Here is a 21,794-nt window from a genome sequence, read left to right as displayed (position 1 = left end):
TACACACACGGTACACACACAAGATGGTACATACACACACGGTACACACACAAGATGGTACATACACACACGGTACACACACAAGATGGTACATACACACATGGTACACACACAAGATGGTAAATACACAGTACTGTATAAGATGGTACACACACGGCACTGTATAAGATGGTAAATACACAGTACTGTTTAAGATGGTAAATACACGGTACTGTATAGGATGGAACACACACGGCACTGTATAAGATGGTAAATACACAGTACTGTATAAGATGGTACACACACGGTACTGTATAAGATGGTAAATACACAGTACTGTATAAGATGGTAAATACACGGTACTGTATAAGATGGTAAATACACAGTACTGTATAAGATGGTACACACACGGTACTGTATAAGATGGTAAATACACGGTACTGTATAAGATGGTAAATACACGGTACTGTATAAGATGGTAAATACACGGTACTGTATAAGATGGTAAATACACGGTACTGTATAAGATGGTAAATACACAGTACTGTTTAAGATGGTAAATACACGGTACTGTATAGGATGGAACACACACGGCACTGTATAAGATGGTAAATACACAGTACTGTATAAGATGGTACCCACACGGTACTGTATAAGATGGTAAATACACAGTACTGTATAAGATGGTAAATACACGGTACTGTATAAGATGGTAAATACACAGTACTGTATAAGATGGTACACACACGGTACTGTATAAGATGGTAAATACACGGTACTGTATAAGATGGTAAATACACGGTACTGTATAAAATGGTAAATACACAGTACTGTATAAGATGGTAAATACACAGTACTGTATAAGATGGTAAATACACGGTACTGTATAAGATGGTAAATACACGGTACTGTATAGGATGGTACTTAGCCCCTGAAGCTCATGCAAGTTACTACATTTACCAAAACAGTCGGTGGGTGCAGTTAAGCTCAGGGCAGTTCTAGGTCCCATCTTCTGCATCATCATCATCATTATCATGATCACTTATCACAGAGCCGACAGAGTCAAAACTGTCACAGTCATGGGCGTCCGGGTGGCGTAGCGGTCTATTCCGTTGGCTAGCAAGACAGTAATAGCCGGTTCGAATCCACATGTTACCTCCGGCTTAGTGGGGTGTGGGTATGTGTCCTGGTTGCTGCACTAGTGCCTCCCCTGGTCAGTTGGGGTGCCTGTTGGGGGGGGGGGGTAGAATGATCCTCCCACGCACTACGCCCCCCTGGTGAAACTCCTCACTGTCAGGTGAAAAGAAGCGGCTGGTGACTCCACATGCATGGGAGGAGACAAGTGGTAGTCTGCAGCCTCCCCGGATCAGCAGAGGGGGGGAGCAGAGACCGGGATGGCTTGGAAGAGTGGGGTAATTGGCCGAATACAACTGGGGAGAAAAAGGGAGGGACAATCCGGGGAAAAAAGCTGTTGCGGTCATGTTAGTCACATCAGTGTGAAGGTGGAGAGCTGAACACTGTCTGTGAGTGCTCGGTAGTTTGGCTCATAGCGACAGATAGCCAGTCTGAGTCAGTCTGTGAGGTGTCTGTCAATAAGGTTGCTCCTGTACTTTGGTTTGATTATTTTCCTCTGTGAAAACGCCATTTCTCAGATGTAAGTGGGTCCAGAGTAGGCCCTCGTAGTGCACATGTGGACAGGAGCGTAAACTCCTCTCTGCTGACAAGTCTCCAGAAGTCCCCGTCCCCTGATCTGCTTTCAGCTCTGTGTCATCTGCAAATAACCATCTCAATGTCAACGCCACTTGGCAAAGCAAATACTTGCTGGAATTTGGCTGCTACCTGTTCTATATCAATGGGCAGGCACGGGTTCGAGATGAATTCAGCAATGTCTTCATGATGTCCGACTCACCAAAATGCCGACTGCTGTGGCCGCTTTTGTCCAGGTAAGCACAGCACTGCTCAGGACGAGAAGCATCCTTGTCTTCAGGCACTTTCACACTTTCGACCCGGGTCCAGATCCGAGTACACTTGACCCACTGCGTACTGTACCCGGTCATGGGAAAAGGTGGGCTTGAGTACAGTTCATGTGTACTCGGGTATGGTTCATGTGTACTCCGGCACAGCTAATGTGTACTCAGGTATGGTTCATGTGTACTCCGTGTGGTTCATGTGTACTCCGGTATGGTTCATGTGTACTCTGGTGTGGTTCATGTGTACTCTGGTGTGGTTCATGTGTACTCGGGTATGGTTCATGTGTACTCCGGCACAGCTAATGTGTACTCAGGTATGGTTCATGTGTACTCTGGTGTGGTTCATGTGTACTCTGGTGTGGTTCATGTGTACTCTGGTGTGGTTCATGTGTACTCTGGTGTGGTTCGCATCACGTGTGAAAACAATCGTACCAAAACACGGAAGTGGACTGCTATGCTACAAAGGCATTTCTCAACGCTGCCTGTCTCTGCGTATGTGTGCGGCACATGCCAGTCTCATGTGTGGATATGCGAGAGTACTCGGGTAAGAACAACGGTACTAATGTGAAAGCTAACCGGCGCGTTGGGGGCAGTCGTACTCAGGCATGGTATGAAGCAATTGTCCCTAATGTGAAAACGCCCTTCGATGCCCGGTGACATGTTCCGCAGGTTTGGAAAGGGTGTCGGCCTCCCGTTGTTTAGATGTGTGCTCCAATCACCGAGCTTGGCCTTGAACACATTCACGGCGCTTATCACGTGGGGCCTCCACCATGCTAGCTAAACATTATGTGCCGTATGTTGACGTTTGTGACAGTTTATGTACCACTACTCTTCTCTTATCTGATTGGTCACTTTAAAGCAGCAGCTGTTACACTGCAAATAAACACAACAGCTGGATGCAGGGAGGGAGGCACCTGCGGGGCGCCCCAGGGGGCTCACCTGGTAGAGTGGTACCACATAAGGCTGAGTCCTGACCGCAGCGGCCTGGGTTAGAATTCGGCCCGGGCTCTTTGCTGCATGTCATCCCCTCTCTCCCCTGCCTTTCCTGTCTCTCCCTACTATCGCTATCCAATAAAAGGCACAAAATGCCACAAAAAAAAGAGAGAGAAAAAGAAAGGCACCTGCAGAACTGAACATTAATCAGACACAATGTATTTGTGTACTGATACATGCTCAGTAATCCAGGCAAGAGATCAAAGAAAGATTAATCAGCTCATCTGGATACGTTTATTGACAGATACATTACACCACTCTGAGGGATGTAATGTATCGGTCAGTCAACATTGTATCCAGATGAACTGATTGATCTTTTCTTTCTTTGATAATGTATTTGTGTATTTATTTTCTATTATGTTCGGGAGCGACAGGGAAAGTCCTACACATCGACCAGTCGCTGGACTACAGGGAAAGTCCTACACATCGACCAGTCGCCGGACTACAGGGAAAGTGCTACACATCGACCAGTCGCCGGACTACTGGGAAAGTCCTACACACCGACCAGTCGCCGGACTACAGGGAAAGTCCTGCACATCGACCAGTCGCCGGACTACAGGGAAAGTCCTGCACATCGACCAGTCGCCGGACTACAGGGAAAGTCCTGCACATCCACCAGTCGCTGGACTACAGGGAAAGTCCTACACATCGACCAGTCGCTGGACTACAGGGAAAGTCCTACACATCGACCAGTCGCTGGACTACAGGGAAAGTCCTGCACATCGACCAGTCGCTGGACTACAGAGAAAGTCCTACACATCGACCAGTCGCTGGACTACAGGGAAAATCCTACACATCGACCAGTCGCTGGACTACAGGGAAAGTCCTACACATCGACCAGTCGCTGGACTACAGGGAAAGTCCTACACATCGACCAGTCGCTGGACTACAGGGAAAGTGCCTACACATCGACCAGTCGCTGGACTACAGGGAAAGTGCTACATATCGACCAGTCGCTGGACTACAGGGAAAGTGCTAAACATCGACCAGTCGCTGGACTACAGGGAAAGTCCTACACATCGACCAGTCGCTGGACTACAGGGAAAGTGCTACACATCGACCAGTCGCTGGACTACAGGGAAAGTCCTACACATCGACCAGTCGCTGGACTACAGGGAAAGTCCTACACATCGACCAGTCGCTGGACTACAGGGAAAATCCTACACATGGACCAGTCGCTGGACTACAGGGAAAGTCCTGCACATCGACCAGTCGCTGGACTACAGGGAAAGTCCTGCACATCGACCAGTCGCTGGACTACAGGGAAAGTCCTACTCATCGACCAGTCGCTGGACTACAGGGAAAGTCCTACACATCGACCAGTCGCTGGACTACAGGGAAAGTCCTACACATCGACCAGTCGCTGGACTACAGGGAAAATCCTACACATCGACCAGTCGCTGGACTACAGGGAAAGTGCTACACATCGACCAGTCGCTGGACTACAGGGAAAGTCCTACACATCGACCAGTCGCTGGACTACAGGGAAAGTGCTACACATCGACCAGTCGCTGGACTACAGGGAAAGTCCTACACATCGACCAGTCGCTGGACTACAGGGAAAGTCCTACACATTGACCAGTCGCTGGACTACAGGGAAAGTGCTACACATCGACCAGTCGCTGCACTACAGGGAAAGTCCTGCACATCGACCAGTCGCTGCACTACAGGGAAAGTCCTACACATTGACCAGTCGCTGGACTACAGGGAAAATCCTACACATCGACCAGTCGCTGGACTACAGGGAAAGTCCTACACATCGACCAGTCGCTGGACTACAGGGAAAATCCTACACATGGACCAGTCGCTGGACTACAGGGAAAGTCCTGCACATCGACCAGTCGCTGGACTACAGAGAAAGTCCTGCACATCGACCAGTCGCTGGACTACAGGGAAAGTCCTACTCATCGACCAGTCGCTGGACTACAGGGAAAGTGCTACACATCGACCAGTCGCTGGACTACAGGGAAAGTCCTACACATCGACCAGTCGCTGGGACTACAGGGAAAGTCCTACACATCGACCAGTCGCTGGACTACAGGGAAAGTCCTACACATCGACCAGTCGCTGGACTACAGGGAAAGTCCTGCACATCGACCAGTCGCTGGACTACAGGGAAAGTCCTGCACATCGACCAGTCGCTGGACTACAGGGAAAGTCCTACACATCGACCAGTCGCTGGACTACAGGGAAAGTCCTACACATCGACCAGTCGCTGGACTACAGGGAAAGTGCTACACATCGACCAGTCGCTGGACTACAGGGAAAGTCCTGCACATCGACCAGTCGCTGGACTACAGGAAAGTCCTGCACATCGACCAGTCGCTGGACTACAGGGAAAATCCTACACATCGACCAGTCGCTGGACTACAGGGAAAGTGCTACACATCGACCAGTCGCTGGACTACAGAGAAAGTCCTGCACATCTATCAGTCGCTGGACTACAGGGAAAGTCCTGCACATCGACCAGTCGCTGGACTACAGGGAAAGTCCTGCACATCGACCAGTCGCTGGACTACAGGGAAAGTCCTCCACATCGACCAGTCGCTGGACTACAGGGAAAGTCCTGCACATCCACCAGTCGCTGGACTACAGGGAAAGTCCTACACATTGACCAGTCGCTGGACTACAGGGAAAGTGCTACACATCGACCAGTCGCTGGACTACAGGGAAAGTCCTACACATTGACCAGTCGCTGGACTACAGGGAAAGTGCTACACATCGACCAGTCGCTGCACTACAGGGAAAGTCCTGCACATCGACCAGTCGCTGGACTACAGGGAAAGTCCTACACATTGACCAGTCGCTGGACTACAGGGAAAGTGCTACACATCGACCAGTCGCTGGACTACAGGGAAAGTCCTACACATTGACCAGTCGCTGGACTACAGGGAAAGTCCTACACATCGACCAGTCGCTGGACTACAGGGAAAGTCCTACACATTGACCAGTCGCTGGACTACAGGGAAAGTCCTACACATCGACCAGTCGCTGGACTACAGGGAAAGTCCTACACATTGACCAGTCGCTGGACTACAGGGAAAGTCCTACACATTGACCAGTCGCTGCACGGGTTGGCAACCAGGCTGTAAGGATCACAGTAAAGTAACACAAGCAGAGAGAGACAGCTGCACTAATACCACACTGAGCAGAGAAAGAGACGCACTGAGGGGAGGTTGGGCTCTATATTTACCTTATTATAGTGTGTTCAGACCCCAAGAACACACACACACACACACACACACACACACACATATATATATATATATATATATATATAGAAACACACACACAAACGCATGAAAATTACTTCAAAATCTTTGGACACTAATGGCTGCTGAAAGACAATGAGGTCCTTGTGTGTGTGTGTGTGTGTGTGCACGCATGTGTGTAAAAATGAGAGACAGTGTGTGTATGTGTGTGTGTGTGAGACTGTGACAGACAGTGTGTGTGTGTGTGTGCGCGCGCAAGCGAGAGTGTGAGAGACAATGTGTGTGTGTGTGTGTGTGTGTGTGTGTGTGTGTGTGTGTGTGTGTGTGTGTGTGTGTGTGTGCACGAGAGTGCGAGACATTTTTTGTGTGTGTGTGTGTGCGTGCCTTTGTGTTAATCTGAAAGCAAAATCTTCCATAACTTCCCTCAAGGACTCACACCACACACACCAAGTCGCATCACACGGACAATATCTCATGCCACCAGTCAGATGTCACACGTCAGCATCCGCCCTGCTCTCAATGACCACACCACTTTACACACTGCACAACTCCAGGAGACGCTGTTGCCATTCCTCTGTGTGTGTGTGTTGTGTGTGTGTGTGTGTGTGTGTGTGTGTGCTGGGAGGGGTGTTGCATGAACACAGCTGTATTCTAGTTCACTTCCTGGATGTGGTCAGATTGTACTCCCTGCTATGCTAACATGGACAAAGTTTGAATTGAGGCAATTCAACAACCAGCTGGATCAGGAGATCTGCCGTCTGCCTCTTCACACAACTACACACACCACTGAACCGGTTCAGCGTTGTACCAGTCTGTACAGACATCAGAACCAGAACCAGATTATGTTTACGCAAAAGAGGAACTGGGCTTTGTGGGTTTCCATCTATCCATCATTATCCAAACCACTTATCCTGCTCTCAGGGTGGTGGGGATGCTGGAGTCTATCCCAGCAGTCACTGGCGGCAGGCTGGGAGACACCCTGGACAGGCCGCCAGACCATCACAAGGCTGAGCCCACACACACACACACACACACCTAGGGACAATGTAGTACGGTGAGTCACCTGACCTACATGTCTTTGGACTGTGGGAGAAAACCGGCGCCCCCCCGGAGGAAACCCACGCAGACACGGGGAGAACATGCAAACCAAAACAGAGGACGACCCCCAAGCTTGGACTACCCCAGGGCTTGAACCCAGCACCTTCTTGCTGTGAGGTGACCGTGCTAACCACCGCGCCACCGTGCCACCCCAGATGACAGACGACCCACAAATATCCAGATCACAAACTTTTGTCGAAAAGATCGTCAACGTAACACACAGTTCCTTCCTCTTCAGTGACGTTGTTATTTGAAAACACGTATCTGAAGAGGCAAGAAAAAGCCTTACAAGTCTGCCATTTGACGTCCTTATTGGAGCTTGTCGTCATGAAGGTGCAGCAGGAACTAAGACTGTGGTCAGACACGTCATACGGGAAGTAAACAGAGCTTCACAGCAGGACATCCTGCAGATCCTGCAGCTCCTCCAGATCCACCAACAGATGGACGAGCTGCATGTCGCAGGTCTCTGGTAAGTGTTGTTCAGTGTTTTTAAAGTACTGGCAGTTGAAACGGACCATTCCTTTTCAAACGGTATGGAGTAGGCAGCGTGAAGGTTAAAGCGAGGGCTACATGTCGTTAGCTGCATGTCGTTAGCTACATGTCGTCAACTGCATGTCGTTAGCTGCATGTCATTAGCTGAATGTCATTGGCTGCATGTCGTTTAGCCGCATTCCGTTAGCTACATGTTGTTAACTGGATGTCGTTAGCTACATGTCATTGGCTACATGTCGTTGGCTGCATGTCGTTGGCTACATGTCATTGGCTGCATGTTGTTAGACATGTCGTTAGCTGCATGTTGTTAGACATGTCGTTAGCCGCATGTCGTTAGCTACATGTTGATAACTGGATGTCGTTAGCTACATGTCGTTAGGTACACGTCGTTAGCTGCATGTCATTGGCTGCATGTCATTGGCTGCATGTTGTTAGACCATGTCATTAGCTGCATGTCGTTAGACATGTCGTTAGCTACATGTCGCTGGCTGCATGTCGTTAGGTACATGTCGTTAGCTGCATGTCGTTGGCTGCATGTCGTTGGTTACATGTCGTTAGCTGCATGTTGTTAGACATGTCATTAGCTGCATGTCATTGGCTGCATGTCGTTAGCTACATGTCGTTAGCTACATGTCGTTAGCTGCATGTCACTGGACAATACAAACACAGCGGTGGTATTTTGAGGGATTGAACAACGGTTACAGATTAGTTGGAGTGTCCTGACAAAGCTGAACTGGTATAACATGAACGTGAACTTTGAACTGCTTGTATTTACAACATGTCCGTTAGACGTTTGACACCGGCGGGAACCCTTCTGAACCCACATCGACCGTGAACACACAACATGCAGCTGTACGGCAGCTCACACGCTGCAGGACTCAAACACACAAGATCGACTTCAGAGGGAACAAGCCCAAACTTGAAGCCAGAGCTGTAAACAAAGCAGGTGGTGGGTGGACAGGGGGCGCTGTTCTGTGTTAACAGAGTGGGAAAGAGAGATGACCTACCTGTGAGTTGTGCACGTGCTCAGTTTGGTCTGGCCTGGACATCTGACAATGACCTTGTGTGTCTCCGCCTGCAGCCCTCCTGCACAACACAACACAACAGAACACAACAGTGTGCACGTTAACCTGTGTGTGTGTGTTGTGTGCTTTCTGTATTTAATGAGGTTGTTTCAGACAGGAACTGGTTACTAGAGCAACAGGAAGTAAACAGGATGTGGTGGGGGAAGTCTTCACTGACCGGAGGTGTGAAGCACGCACACACACACGTGCACACACACACACACACACACACACACACACCAAAGAATGACTGCACATTCCTTGGCATTACAGTATCGCTGTATCGATGTGAGAGAGCACGTGAGAATGAGAGAGTAGGAGAGAGACACACAGAATGAAACACACACACACACAGACACACACACACAGACACACACACACACACACACACATCGTCCTCTAGACTATTTCCCCACCAAGTGATTCAGATTTTCCCAAATAGTTGTTTAGTTGCTCCAGTCCGTCATGAGGAAAAAATGACACTGTTCCTATTTCATGTCTGTCAACACACACACACACACACACACACACACACACACACACACACACACACACACACACACACACACACACACACACAACTACACACCCACACACCCACTCAAACATACAACTACACACACACACTCACAAACATACAGCTACACACCCACTCAAACATACAACTACAAACACACAAACATACAACTACACACACTCACAAAAATACAGCTACACACACTCAAATATACAACTACATACACAATCATACAACTACACACACACAAACATACAACTACACACACACAAACATACAACTACACACACACAAACATACAACTACACAAACATACACATGCATAGGTGCATGCAATCATATATATGCATATACACACACACACACATATATACATATATATACATATATGTGTGTGTGTGTGTGTGTGTGTGTGTGTGTGTGTGTGTGTGTGTGTGTGTGTGTGTGCCGCCCAACGCTCCATCTGGCGGCAGCTCTGTCAACATGGGGTGCAAAAGCTGGAGAAGGACCGCGGTGATCGACAGACCAGGAGACGTCTGAAGAGACATGAAGCCAGTACCACACCTACACCCCCAGTCAGTACACCTACACCCCCAGTCAGTACACCTACACCCCCAGTCAGTGACCTCACCCCCAGTCAGTACACCTACACCCCCAGTCAGTACACCTACACCCCCAGTCAGTACACCTACACCCCCAGTCAGTACACCTACACCCCCAGTCAGTGACCTCACCCCCAGTCAGTACACCTACACCCCCAGTCAGTACACCTACACCCCCAGTCAGTACACCTACACCCCCAGTCAGTACACCTACACCCCCAGTCAGTGACCTCACCCCCAGTCAGTACACCTACACCCCCAGTCAGTACACCTACACCCCCAGTCAGTGACCTCACCCCCAGTCAGTACACCTACACCCCCAGTCAGTACACCTACACCCCCAGTCAGTGACCTCACCTGTTCTGTCTGTGGCAGACAGTGTGGATGGAGGATTGGGCTTTACAGCCATATCTATAGTAAGTACTCTGCTCTCAGTACAACATATCTATAGTAAGTACTCTGCTCTCAGTACAACATATCTATAGTAAGTACTCTGCTCTCAGAACAACACATATAGTATAGTAAGTACTCTGCTCTCAGTACAACATATCTATAGTAAGTACTGTGCTCTCAGTACAACACATATAGTATAGTAAGTACTCTGCTCTCAGTACAACATATCTATAGTAAGTACTCTGCTCTCAGTACAACATATCTATAGTAAGTACTCTGCTCTCAGTACAACACATATAGTATAGTAAGTACTCTGCTCTCAGTACAACATATCTATAGTAAGTACTGTGCTCTCAGTACAACACATATAGTATAGTAAGTACTCTGCTCTCAGTACAACATATCTATAGTAAGTACTCTGCTCTCAGTACAAAATATCTATAGTAAGTACTCTGCTCTCAGTACAACATATCTATAGTAAGTACTCTGCTCTCAGTACAACACATACAGTATAGTAAGTACTCTGCTCTCAGTACAACACATATAGTATAGTAAGTACTCTGCTCTCAGTACAACATATCTATAGTAAGTACTCTGCTCTCAGTACAACACATACAGTATAGTAAGTACTCTGCTCTCAGTACAACACATATAGTATAGTAAGTACTCTGCTCTCAGTACAACACATACAGTATAGTAAGTACTCTGCTCTCAGTACAACACATATAGTATAGTAAGTACTCTGCTCTCAGTACAACATATCTATAGTAAGTACTCTGCTCTCAGTACAACACATACAGTATAGTAAGTACTCTGCTCTCAGTACAACACATATAGTATAGTAAGTACTCTGCTCTCAGTACAACACATATAGTATAGTAAGTACTCTGCTCTCAGTACAACACATATAGTATAGTAAGTACTCTGCTCTCAGTACAACACATATAGTATAGTAAGTACTCTGCTCTCAGTACAACACATATAGTATAGTAAGTACTCTGCTCTCAGTACAACACATATAGTATAGTAAGTATGTCGCACATCATTCCTGAGGTTTGTGGAGTTGTGTCGTCTTTGTACAACGTGAGAACAGGAAGGTTTGTTGTATTTCCTGTCTCCATCTTTCTGCAGCAACATGGCCAGGCTACCACTGTGTACACACAGTACAATGGTGATTAGAGTACTACTGACTCGGCCTGATTCCAGAGTGGAGGACGGAAAGATGAGGAGGAGGGATAGTTTAGGTGGGAAGGAAAAACCAGGACGGATGAAGGAAAAATGATTAAAGGTGTGGAATATTCCCCCGGTTACTCTCCCCTGGGAGAACATCTCTCTTCCAATCACCCGCCTACACTGACTAACCAACCGTCCAATCAAAACCCTCAGGCTTTTTCAAACAGGTTTCCATCTATCCATTCATCCACTGTTCCAGCCTTCCATCCATCCATCATCCAACCTTCAATCCATCCATCCGACAAACTGGTAAAGAAGCCAAATCATTCAGCAGCATGCTGTCCTACTGACTAAGCAGATGTAATATATATGTTTACATACATAACTATGTATATCCTATCATCATCATCATCTCATCATCAGCCGCTTCTCCGGGGTCGGGTCACGTTTTTTTTTCCTCTCTCTCCCCCTCCCCCTTTTTCGGGTGGTGTGTGTCTTCCTCAAGCTCGGGTCCTCTACCAGAGGCCTGGGAGTTTGAGGGTTCTGCACTGTATGTTAGCTGTTCCTAGGACTGCACTCTTCTGGACAGAGACCTCCCATGTTGTTCCTGGAATCTGCTGGAGCCACTCTCCCAGTTTGGGGGTCACAGCCCCTAGTGCTCCTATTACCACTGGGACTACTGTGGACGTCACCTTCCACATCCCATCTAGTTCTTCCCTCAGCCCTTGGTATTCCTCTAGCTTCTCGTGCTCTTTCTTCCTGATGTTGCCGTCTCTTGGGATGCTACATCGATCACTACTGCTGTCTTCTGTTCCTTGTCGACCACCACAATGTCTGGTTGGTTAGCCAGCACCTGTTTGTCAGTCTGGAACTTGAAGTCCCACAGGATCTTAGCTCTGCCATTCTCAACCACCTTTGGTGTGGTCTCCCATTTGGACTTTGGGACTTCCAGTCTGTATTCAGTACAGATATTCCTGTACACTATCCCAACCACTTGGTTATGCCTTTCAGTGTACACTTTCCCAGCAAGCATTTTACACCCTGCTACTAAGTGCTGGACTGTCTCAGGGGCGTCTCTGCACAGTCTGCATCTTGGGTCTGGTCTGGTGTAGTAGACCTGCATCTTGGGTCATGTCTGGTGTGGTAGACCCCTGTCTCAACCAGTCTGGTCCTGAGTGCCTGTTCATGTGCTGCTATGATCAGAGCCTCTGTGCTGTCCTTCAGTCCAGCCTTTTCTAGCCACTGGTAGGATTTCTCCATATCAGCCACGTCTTCTATGCATCGATGGTACATCCCATGGAGGAGCTTGATCTTCCACGACACCTCCTCTTCTTCTTCCTCCCCACTCTCTGTCTTCTGCTGCCTGAGGTACTCACTCAGCAGGTCATCCTGGGGGCGCTCTTCCTGATGTACTCATGGATGTTCCTTGTTTCATCCTGGATAGAGGCCCTGACATTCTCTAACCCTCGGCCCCCCATCTTTTCACTTATGGTCCAGCAAGCCTCCATGCCCTGTGAGGTGTTCACTCCATGAACAGCTGGCGACACAGACCAGCCAGCTTCACATACACTAAGCTCTCGACCGGCATCAGGCCGAATCAGGTTCTAAGAGTCCACGGGCGTATTATATATAAGAGCCCCCCCATTGTTCGCTGACCCTAGTTCACCCTGCTTATGATAGAAAACCCAATACACACGTGTTGTATTTTGTCTTACTGTAGTACTTAAGTACTACATTAACATTTAGTCTGTTGTGGTTGGTGCAACCTACACAAGTTGAACCTGTGTAAGTTGACAGTTCAGCTGCGGACGGTCATGCAGATTCCATCAACAGACGCTAGAGCCTGGACGATTTGTCCTGTGGCAGAGATCAAGTCCCGTCGACCTACATACGATCTGCATCCTGGAGCAAACAACAGACAGATTTTATCACAAGGAGGAAGAATGAAGAGCGACGAGGAAACCCGCTGAAGACAAAGACTCAGCTGTTGCCAGTAATCCGTCAGTCCATCTGCTGAGATCCAGATCATCGGTCCTGCTCTACTGTGCCACTTCAAATGACTTCACTGTCACAACCCTTTCTGTGACGACAAACACCACACACAGCCACGGCTGGATACACACCAACACACCCTCCACTGCCCACACACACACACACACACACATGCACACCAACACACACTCACCTGCACACACATGCAGACACACACACTCACCTGCACACACATGCACGTGTGCACGCACACACTCACCTGCACACACACACACACACACACACACACACACACACACGCACACTCACCTGCACACACACACACACACACACTCACCTTTACATACATGCATACACACACAAACACTCACACACAAACACCACACACAGCCACGGCTGGATACACACCAACACACCCTCCACTGTCCACACACACACACACACACACATACACATGCACACCAACACACACTCACCTGCACACACATGCACGTGTGCACGCACACACACACATACACACACACACTCACCTTTACATACATGCATACACACACAAACACTCACAAACACTCAAACATACATGCGCACACACACACACACACACACACACACACACACACACACACACTCTAAGCAGCTCTCAGCTGATGGAAACATCCCCCCCCCCCCACATACATACACACACACGCCACAGAGGAATTTCCTTGTTTCATATAAAAGTGATAATGGGATGTGTCCCAGCGGGAATGGAAAATCAGAGGTGACTTACGAGCCTCCACATTCCAGCCTCCAACAGAAAGACACACACACACACACACACACACACACACACACACACACACACACACACACACACACACACACACACACACACACACACACACACACACACACACACACACACACACACACACCGGGAGAGAGGGAAGAGAAGCTGTGCCTCTCTGTCTTCCTCTCTCACACACTTGTGTTCAAATCAGGTTTGTTGGCACAACATGATGTACGTTTGTGTTTCCGTCTGCGTTTCTCTCAAACTCATGCTCACTTAGATGCATGGACATGTTTACACCTCTGGGAAGGAAAAGAGGGAGAGAGACAAACAGAAAGTTTGCCAGAGGGAAAACCGGGGCGTCTCCTCACAGGGCCTCCCTCTCTCACTGCTGGTGGCTTTTTAATGGGGGGGAGGGGGAGGGGTGTCTAGCTGCGTTTTCCGAGTGCCATCAAAGGATAATTCCGGGGGTTTTTTTGGATCTTGTTTTTGTACTTCTTGCCATCTTCCTTAACGGTTACGAGAACATTTTACTTGCCAGCTTGGTTTAGTAGACGCTGGACATGGACCACCAGCTTGGTTTAGTAGACGCTGGACATGGACCACCGGCTCGGTTAGTAGATGCTGGACATGGACCACCAGCTTGGTTTAGTAGATGCTGGACATGGACCACCAGCTTGGTTTAGTAGATGCTGGACATGGACCACCAGCTTGGTTTAGTAGATGCTGGACATGGACCACCAGCTTGGTTTAGTAGACGCTGGACATGGACCACCAGCTTGGTTTAGTAGACGCTGGACATGGACCACCAGCTTGGTTTAGTAGATGCTGGTCATGGACCACCAGCTTGGTTTAGTAGATGCTGGACATGGACCACCAGCTTGGTTTAGTAGATGCTGGACATGGACCACCAGCTTGGTTTAGTAGATGCTGGACATGGACCACCAGCTTGGTTTAGTAGATGCTGGACATGGACCACCAGCTTGGTTTAGTAGATGCTGGACATGGACCACCAGCTTGGTTTAGTAGATGCTGGTCATGGACCACCAGCTTGGTTTAGTAGATGCTGGACATGGACCACCAGCTTGGTTTAGTAGACGCTGGACATGGACCACCAGCTTGGTTTAGTAGATGCTGGACATGGACCACCAGCTTGGTTTAGTAGACGCTGGACATGGACCACCAGCTTGGTTTAGTAGACGCTGGACATGGACCACCAGCTTGGTTTAGTAGATGCTGGACATGGACCACCAGCTCGGTTAGTAGACGCTGGACATGGACCACCAGCTTGGTTTAGTAGATGCTGGACATGGACCACCAGCTCGGTTAGTAGACGCTGGACATGGACCACCAGCTTGGTTTAGTAGATGCTGGACATGGACCACCAGCTTGGTTTAGTAGACGCTGGACATGGACCACCAGCTTGGTTTAGTAGATGCTGGACATGGACCACCAGCTTGGTTTAGTAGATGCTGGACATGGACCACCAGCTTGGTTTAGTAGATGCTGGACATGGACCACCAGCTTGGTTTAGTAGATGCTGGACATGGACCACCAGCTTGGTTTAGTAGATGCTGGACATGGACCACCAGCTTGGTTTAGTAGATGCTGGACATGGACCACCAGCTTGGTTTAGTAGATGCTGGACATGGACCACCAGCTCGGTTAGTAGATGCTGGACATGGACCACCAGCTCGGTTAGTAGACGCTGGACATGGACCACCAGCTTGGTTTAGTAGATGCTGGACATGGACCACCGCTGGACTCAGCTCTGCAGCGGTGGTCCATGGGACAAGTGAACAGGAGTCTTTAAACAACCAACCCCCGTAGTGTGTCAGTCAGACTGTGTCCATGACTGCCCATCAGCTATGACCTCTCTGTGGTGCTGGCCGGCTAGTTTACGGAAGGTTACTACTACCTACTGGAAGTACAGGCTGTTACTTCCTGCATGGTGAACCAGGAAGTAGATCAGCCATGTCCTCCACCACTGATCATATTGGACATGTCACATCATAACTTTAAGTTTCACTTTGGTTTTCACTTCCACATATGTGGTTTAGATAATCAGGTTAAACCGGACACGTAGAAACATGTCTGACTCTGTCCAGTTGTCCCATTACACACCGTTGTAAAGCTAAGTGCAGCGGTGGTCCATGTCCAAAATCTACTAAATGAAGCCAGTCAGTAAAATGTGATCATAACTGATATGTATGATGGTAAAAACGATGAAAATAAGACCCATGTTGTATAAAAACTGAATTATCCTTTCAAACGCCCAACACAGTTCAACCTAAGCAAACCTAAACCAAATGCTCAGCACTCCACCGAGGTCTCCAGCAACCCAGAGCCAGCTCACACTTCTCTGCACCCTACGCACTGTCTCTGTGCACTGCCTGTTGACACCTATGTCCTATCAGACTTCAACTTCGTTTTTTGGCACTTACTTGCATTGTCGCCTCCTGACTAGATCCTTGCTTGTGTTGTGTTAACTCTCAGATGTACGTTGCTTTGGATAAAAGCATCTGCTAAATGAAATTGTAACATTGTAACACTGCAACAGTGTAACATTGCAACACTGTAACATTAACACTGTAACACTAACATTGTAACACTGCAACACTGTAACATTAACACTAACACTGCAACACTGTAACATTGTAACACTGCGACTCATTAAAGAGAAGACAAACGAGGACTACGCTATTATTATTGTGTGTATTCCATAAGTATTCTATATTGCATGTATTTATGTTCTGTAAGTACTTGTGTATTGTACGGTGTGTGTTTATGTGGGAAGGTGTGTTTGCTAACACGGAGCCAGCACGCTGTGAACGAACACCGCCAACCTGGTTGGGTGGCAATATAGAGAAAGTAAATATAGCAGGCTCTTCTTCTGGAAATATACAAACTCAAACTGCTCCCACGTCTTCTAAAGTCTACCTCTCCTCTCTCTTCTCATTCACCACCTCTCCCTCCTTCATCCCTCTCTCTCTCCCTCCCTCTCCCACGCCGGAGACAGTATGAACAGAAAGCTCAGCCACTACCAGAGGCCATGATATGCTGCACTACCTGCTGTGTGTGTGTGTGTGTGTGTGTGTGTGTGTGTGTGTGTGTGTGATAGTGTGTTGGGGGCTGGCAGGGTTTTCAGCACAGAAGGTGTGAGAGCTTAAACCTGCAGAGAAAGAGAGAGAGTGAGTGAGAGACCATATGAATGACTCTGTACAGGAAGATAATTTATGAAGCGAGAGAGAGAGGTAAAATCTGTGTACTGTGACATAAACCTGAACCTCAAGGTGATGTGGCCACCTGGCTATATCCTGTTTACATGCGTGCACGCACACACACACACACACACACACACACACACACACACACACACACACACACACACACACACACACACACACACACACACCTACAACCCTCCCTAAATCAGGCAATAGGCCAATCATCCACTAAAAAGGAAAACTAGATAATTTGAGACAAAGAGGCTTGTGTGTGTGTGTGTGTGTGTGTGTGTGTGTGTGTGTGTGTGTGTGTGTGCTGTGTTAATGCCACCCAGAACAGCTGGGAGGAAACTGAGTTGTTTGGTTATGTCTTGTAGTTACCACTCAATCAATCACACACACACACACAGACGCACAGGAGGAAATTGATGCACTTTAACAGTCAGAGCCCCTGATAAAAGATGACAGGTAGGTTGATGGAGGAGAAAGAGTGAAGGTGAGTGTTTATGAAGCCCACGTCAGGGCAGCGTCAATGTCGTCCAAGTCATTTCCTGTGCTGAGATTTCCCTTTTCTCTCTGCCTCTGTCTCAGCTTTCCCTCTGTCTAAAACAGGTCAAGTGTGGTTTACACACACACACACACACACACACACACACACACACACACACACACACACAGAATACTCCCCTAAATGCAGAATGGGACCACGTTAAACAGTGTAGCACACACCCAGCATGCATGGCGTACAGTGCCGAATGCATGGTGCACAGTGCAGCATGCATGCTCACTGTACAGCACAGCATGCATGTTTGTACAGTGCTGCACAGTGCTGTACAGTGCAGCATGCATGGTGCACAGTGCTGTACAGTGCTGTACAGTGCAGCATGCATGGTGCACAGTGCTGTACAGTGCTGTACAGTGCAGCATGCATGGTGCACAGTGCTGTACAGTGCTGTACAGTGCAGCATGCATGGTGCACAGTGCTGTACAGTGCTGTACAGTGCAGCATGCATGGTGTACAGTGCTGCACAGTGTTGCACAGTGCTGCACAGTGCTGCACAGTGCTGCACAGTGCTGCACAGTGCTGTACAGTGCAGCATGCACGTTGCACTGTACAGACACACGTGCACAAGTGAATATGGGAGCAGAAGCAGCAGCTCACTTCATTGTCTGAGAATTTGTTAATGGAAAAATGGTTTAACACACTTGGCGAGTGAGCCCCGGTCGCCCTACCTTGGCCTGTCTATCTGTCTGTGTGTCTGACTGTCTGTCTGTCAGCCTGCCTGTCTGTCTGCCTGTCTCTCTGTGTGTCTGTCTGTCTGTTTGTCGGCCTGCCTGCCTGTCTGTCAGCCTGCCTGTCTGTCTGCCTGTCTGTTTGTCTGTCTGTCTGCATGTCTGTCATCTGGCTGTATGTCTCTGAACTTGAGGTACTTCAAAGTAAACAGTGTGACAGTGAAGTCTTTGGTACTGGACGACAGAGGGACAGAAACCAGGAATGTAGTGAGGAAAGAGGGAAAAGCTGTGAAGAAGAGAAGAGAAGAGAAGAGAAGAAGAGAGGAGAGAAGAGAAAACAGAAGAGGAGAGGAGAGGAGAGGAGAGGAGAGAAGAGACGATCTCAAGGTCAGTGTAATCCCACCCTTCCGCTCAGAGCTCTTAAGAGTGGAGTGTGTGTGTGTGTGTGTGTGTGTGTGCTGGAATAACTTATGTGAGGAGGTCCCTGCGGTAAGGCAGGGAGACACGTGCATGTACAGAGTAACACACGCACACACACACACACACACACACACACACACACACACACACACACACACACACACACACACACACACACACACTTCTCAGGGCACTGGCCTGCTCTTGTAAAACAGCTTGTTCGCTCTCCAGGAAGGGACGGAAACCAACAGCGGGTGTGTGTGTGTGTGTGTGTGTGTGTGTTTCTGTGTGTGTGTGTGTGTGGGGGGGGGGTTCTGTGCTTGGGGGGCACCCTGTGGGGGACACACCTTCGTTTAATGGAGGGAACTGACACCACTGTGTGAGACAGTCAGCTGTCCAGTGTGTGTTTGTGTGTATTTGTGTGTCCTATCGATTAACAGCAGTGCCCTGGGAGAGCAAAGCCGGCGATGAAATGAGGGATCAGCAGAGAGAGAGAGAGAGAGACTAGAGAACGGGTGAAGATATCCAAGCGAGAGAGAGGGACAGAGAGAGAGAGGGAGCAAGAGAGAGGGGGGACAGAGAGACAGGGACAGAGAGAGGGGGGACAGAGAGAGAGACTAGAGAATGTGTGAAGATATATTCAAGCGAGAGAGAGAGAGGGACAGAGAGCGAGAGAGGGGGGGGCAGAGAGAGAGGGAGACAGAGACAGAGAGCAAGAGAGAGGGGGGACAGAGAGAGACTAGAAAATGGGTGAAGATATTCAAGCGAGAGAGAGAGAGACAGAGAGAGCGAGAGAGGGGGGGCAGAGAGAGAGGGGGGACAGGGGGGACAGAGAGAGAGAGGCAGAGAGAGGGACAGAGAGAGAGAGCAAGAGAGAGGGGGACAGAGAGACAGGGACAGAGAGAGAGAGACTAGAGAATGGGTGAAGATATTCAAGCGAGAGAGCGAGGGACAGAGAGAGAGGGACAGGGGGACAGAGAGAGAGACAGGCAGAGAGAGAGAGGGACAGAGAGAGAGACAGGCAGAGAGGGACAGAGAGAGAGACAGGCAGAGAGAGAGAGGGACAGAGAAGGAGAGAGAGGGACAGAGGGAGACAGCAAGACAGAGAGAAAACAAAACTCAGATTCTGAGGAAGTGGCTTCTCGCTACATAGGACGCGCACACACACACACACACACACACACACACACACGACACACACACACACACAGACACACACACACACACACACACACACACACACACACACACACACACACACACACACACACGGGCACCGACACCCGCGGCTGCCTCATCGCAACGACAACAGAACACAGCCGGCCGAGGACATCCCCCTGCTAGGCTACAGCACCCAGGAACACCCACCCACACCCACACCCACACCCACACCCACACCCACACCCACAGCCACACCCACACACACAAGAACAAGCAGGAAAGCACCCATTTAGCTTGTTGGCTATCTCTGCAGAATGCAAAAGAGAGAAGAGAGAGAGAGAGAGAGAGAGAGAGAGAGAGAGAGAGAGAGAGAGAGAGAGAGAGAGAGAGAGAGAGAGAAGAGAGAGAGAGGAGAGAGAGAGCGAGAGAGCGAGAGAGAGAGAGAGAAGAGAGAGAGAGAGAGAGGAGAGAGAGAGAGAGAGAGAGAGAGAGAGAGAGAAGAGAGAGAGAGAGAGAGAGATTTTTGGTTTTTAAAAAGGTACTTTTATTCCGAATACGTTACAGTCCAACAGCTGATACCCAAACACAACTATCTCTTCAGAGACAGAGAGAGAGAGGAGAGAGGGAGAGAAACAACAACCCAAAAAAGGGATAAGGAGAGAAAGAGAAGCAGGGAAGAAGCAGAGGAAGAAGCAGAGGAAGAAGCAGGGAAGAGGCAGAGGAAGAAGCAGGGAAGAGGCAGAGGAAGAAGCAGGGAAGAGGCAGTGAAGAGGCAGAGGAAGAAGCAGGGAAGAGGCAGAGGAAGAAGCAGGGAAGAGGCAGAGGAAGAAGCAGGGAAGAAGCAGGGAAGAAGCAGGGTAGAAGCTGGGGACGAAGCAGGGAAGAAGCAGGGAAGAAGCAGGGAAAGAGGGAGGGGGGAAAAGCAGGAAGAAGCAGGGGAAGAAGCAGGGAAGAGGCAGAGGAAGAAGCAGGGAAGAGGCAGAGGAAGAAGCAGGGAAGAGGCAGAGGAAGAAGCAGGGAAGAGGTAGAGAAAGAAGCAGGGTAGAAGCTGGGGACGAAGCAGGGAAAGAAGCAGGAAGAAGCAGGGGAAGAAGCAGGGAAGAAGCAGGGTAGAAGCAGGGGAAGAAGCAGGGTAGAAGCAGGGAAGAAGCAGGGGAAGAAGCAGGGTAGAAGCAGGGGAAGAAGCAGGGGAAGAAGCAGGGTAGAAGCAGGGGAAGAAGCAGGGTAGAAGCAGGGGGAAGAAGCAGGGTAGAAGCTGGGGACAAAGCAGGGAAGAAGCAGGGGAAGAAGCAGGGAAGAAGCAGGGAAAGAGGGAGGGGGAAAAGCAGGGTAGAAGCAGGGTAGAAGCAGGGGAAGAAGCAGGGTAGAAGCAGGGGAAGAAGCAGGGTAGAAGCAGGGGAAGAAGCAGGGGAAGAAGCAGGGGTAGAAGCAGGGGAAGAAGCAGGGTAGAAGCAGGGGAAGAAGCAGGGTAGAAGCAGGGGAAGAAGCAGGGGAAGAAG

General features: G+C 49.1%; 1 long non-coding RNA gene across 2 annotated transcripts in view; it reads right to left on the bottom strand.

Moving 5' to 3' along the window:
• The window catches only part of LOC130125013 (uncharacterized), a 119,716-nt gene that overhangs the window by 4,195 nt on the left and 93,727 nt on the right, over positions 1-21,794 (bottom strand). For both annotated transcript variants that reach the window (XR_008811409.1, XR_008811410.1), the window contains one exon: positions 8,752-8,830. This is a non-coding gene — a long non-coding RNA (uncharacterized LOC130125013). The remainder of the gene's footprint in view (positions 1-8,751; positions 8,831-21,794) is intronic.

The sequence above is a fragment of the Lampris incognitus genome, chromosome 15, assembly GCF_029633865.1.
Source record: "Lampris incognitus isolate fLamInc1 chromosome 15, fLamInc1.hap2, whole genome shotgun sequence".
NCBI lineage: Eukaryota > Metazoa > Chordata > Actinopteri > Lampriformes > Lampridae > Lampris > Lampris incognitus.
The sequence above is the reverse complement of the archived record's forward strand: the minus strand, read 5'-3'. Positions and strand labels throughout refer to the sequence as shown.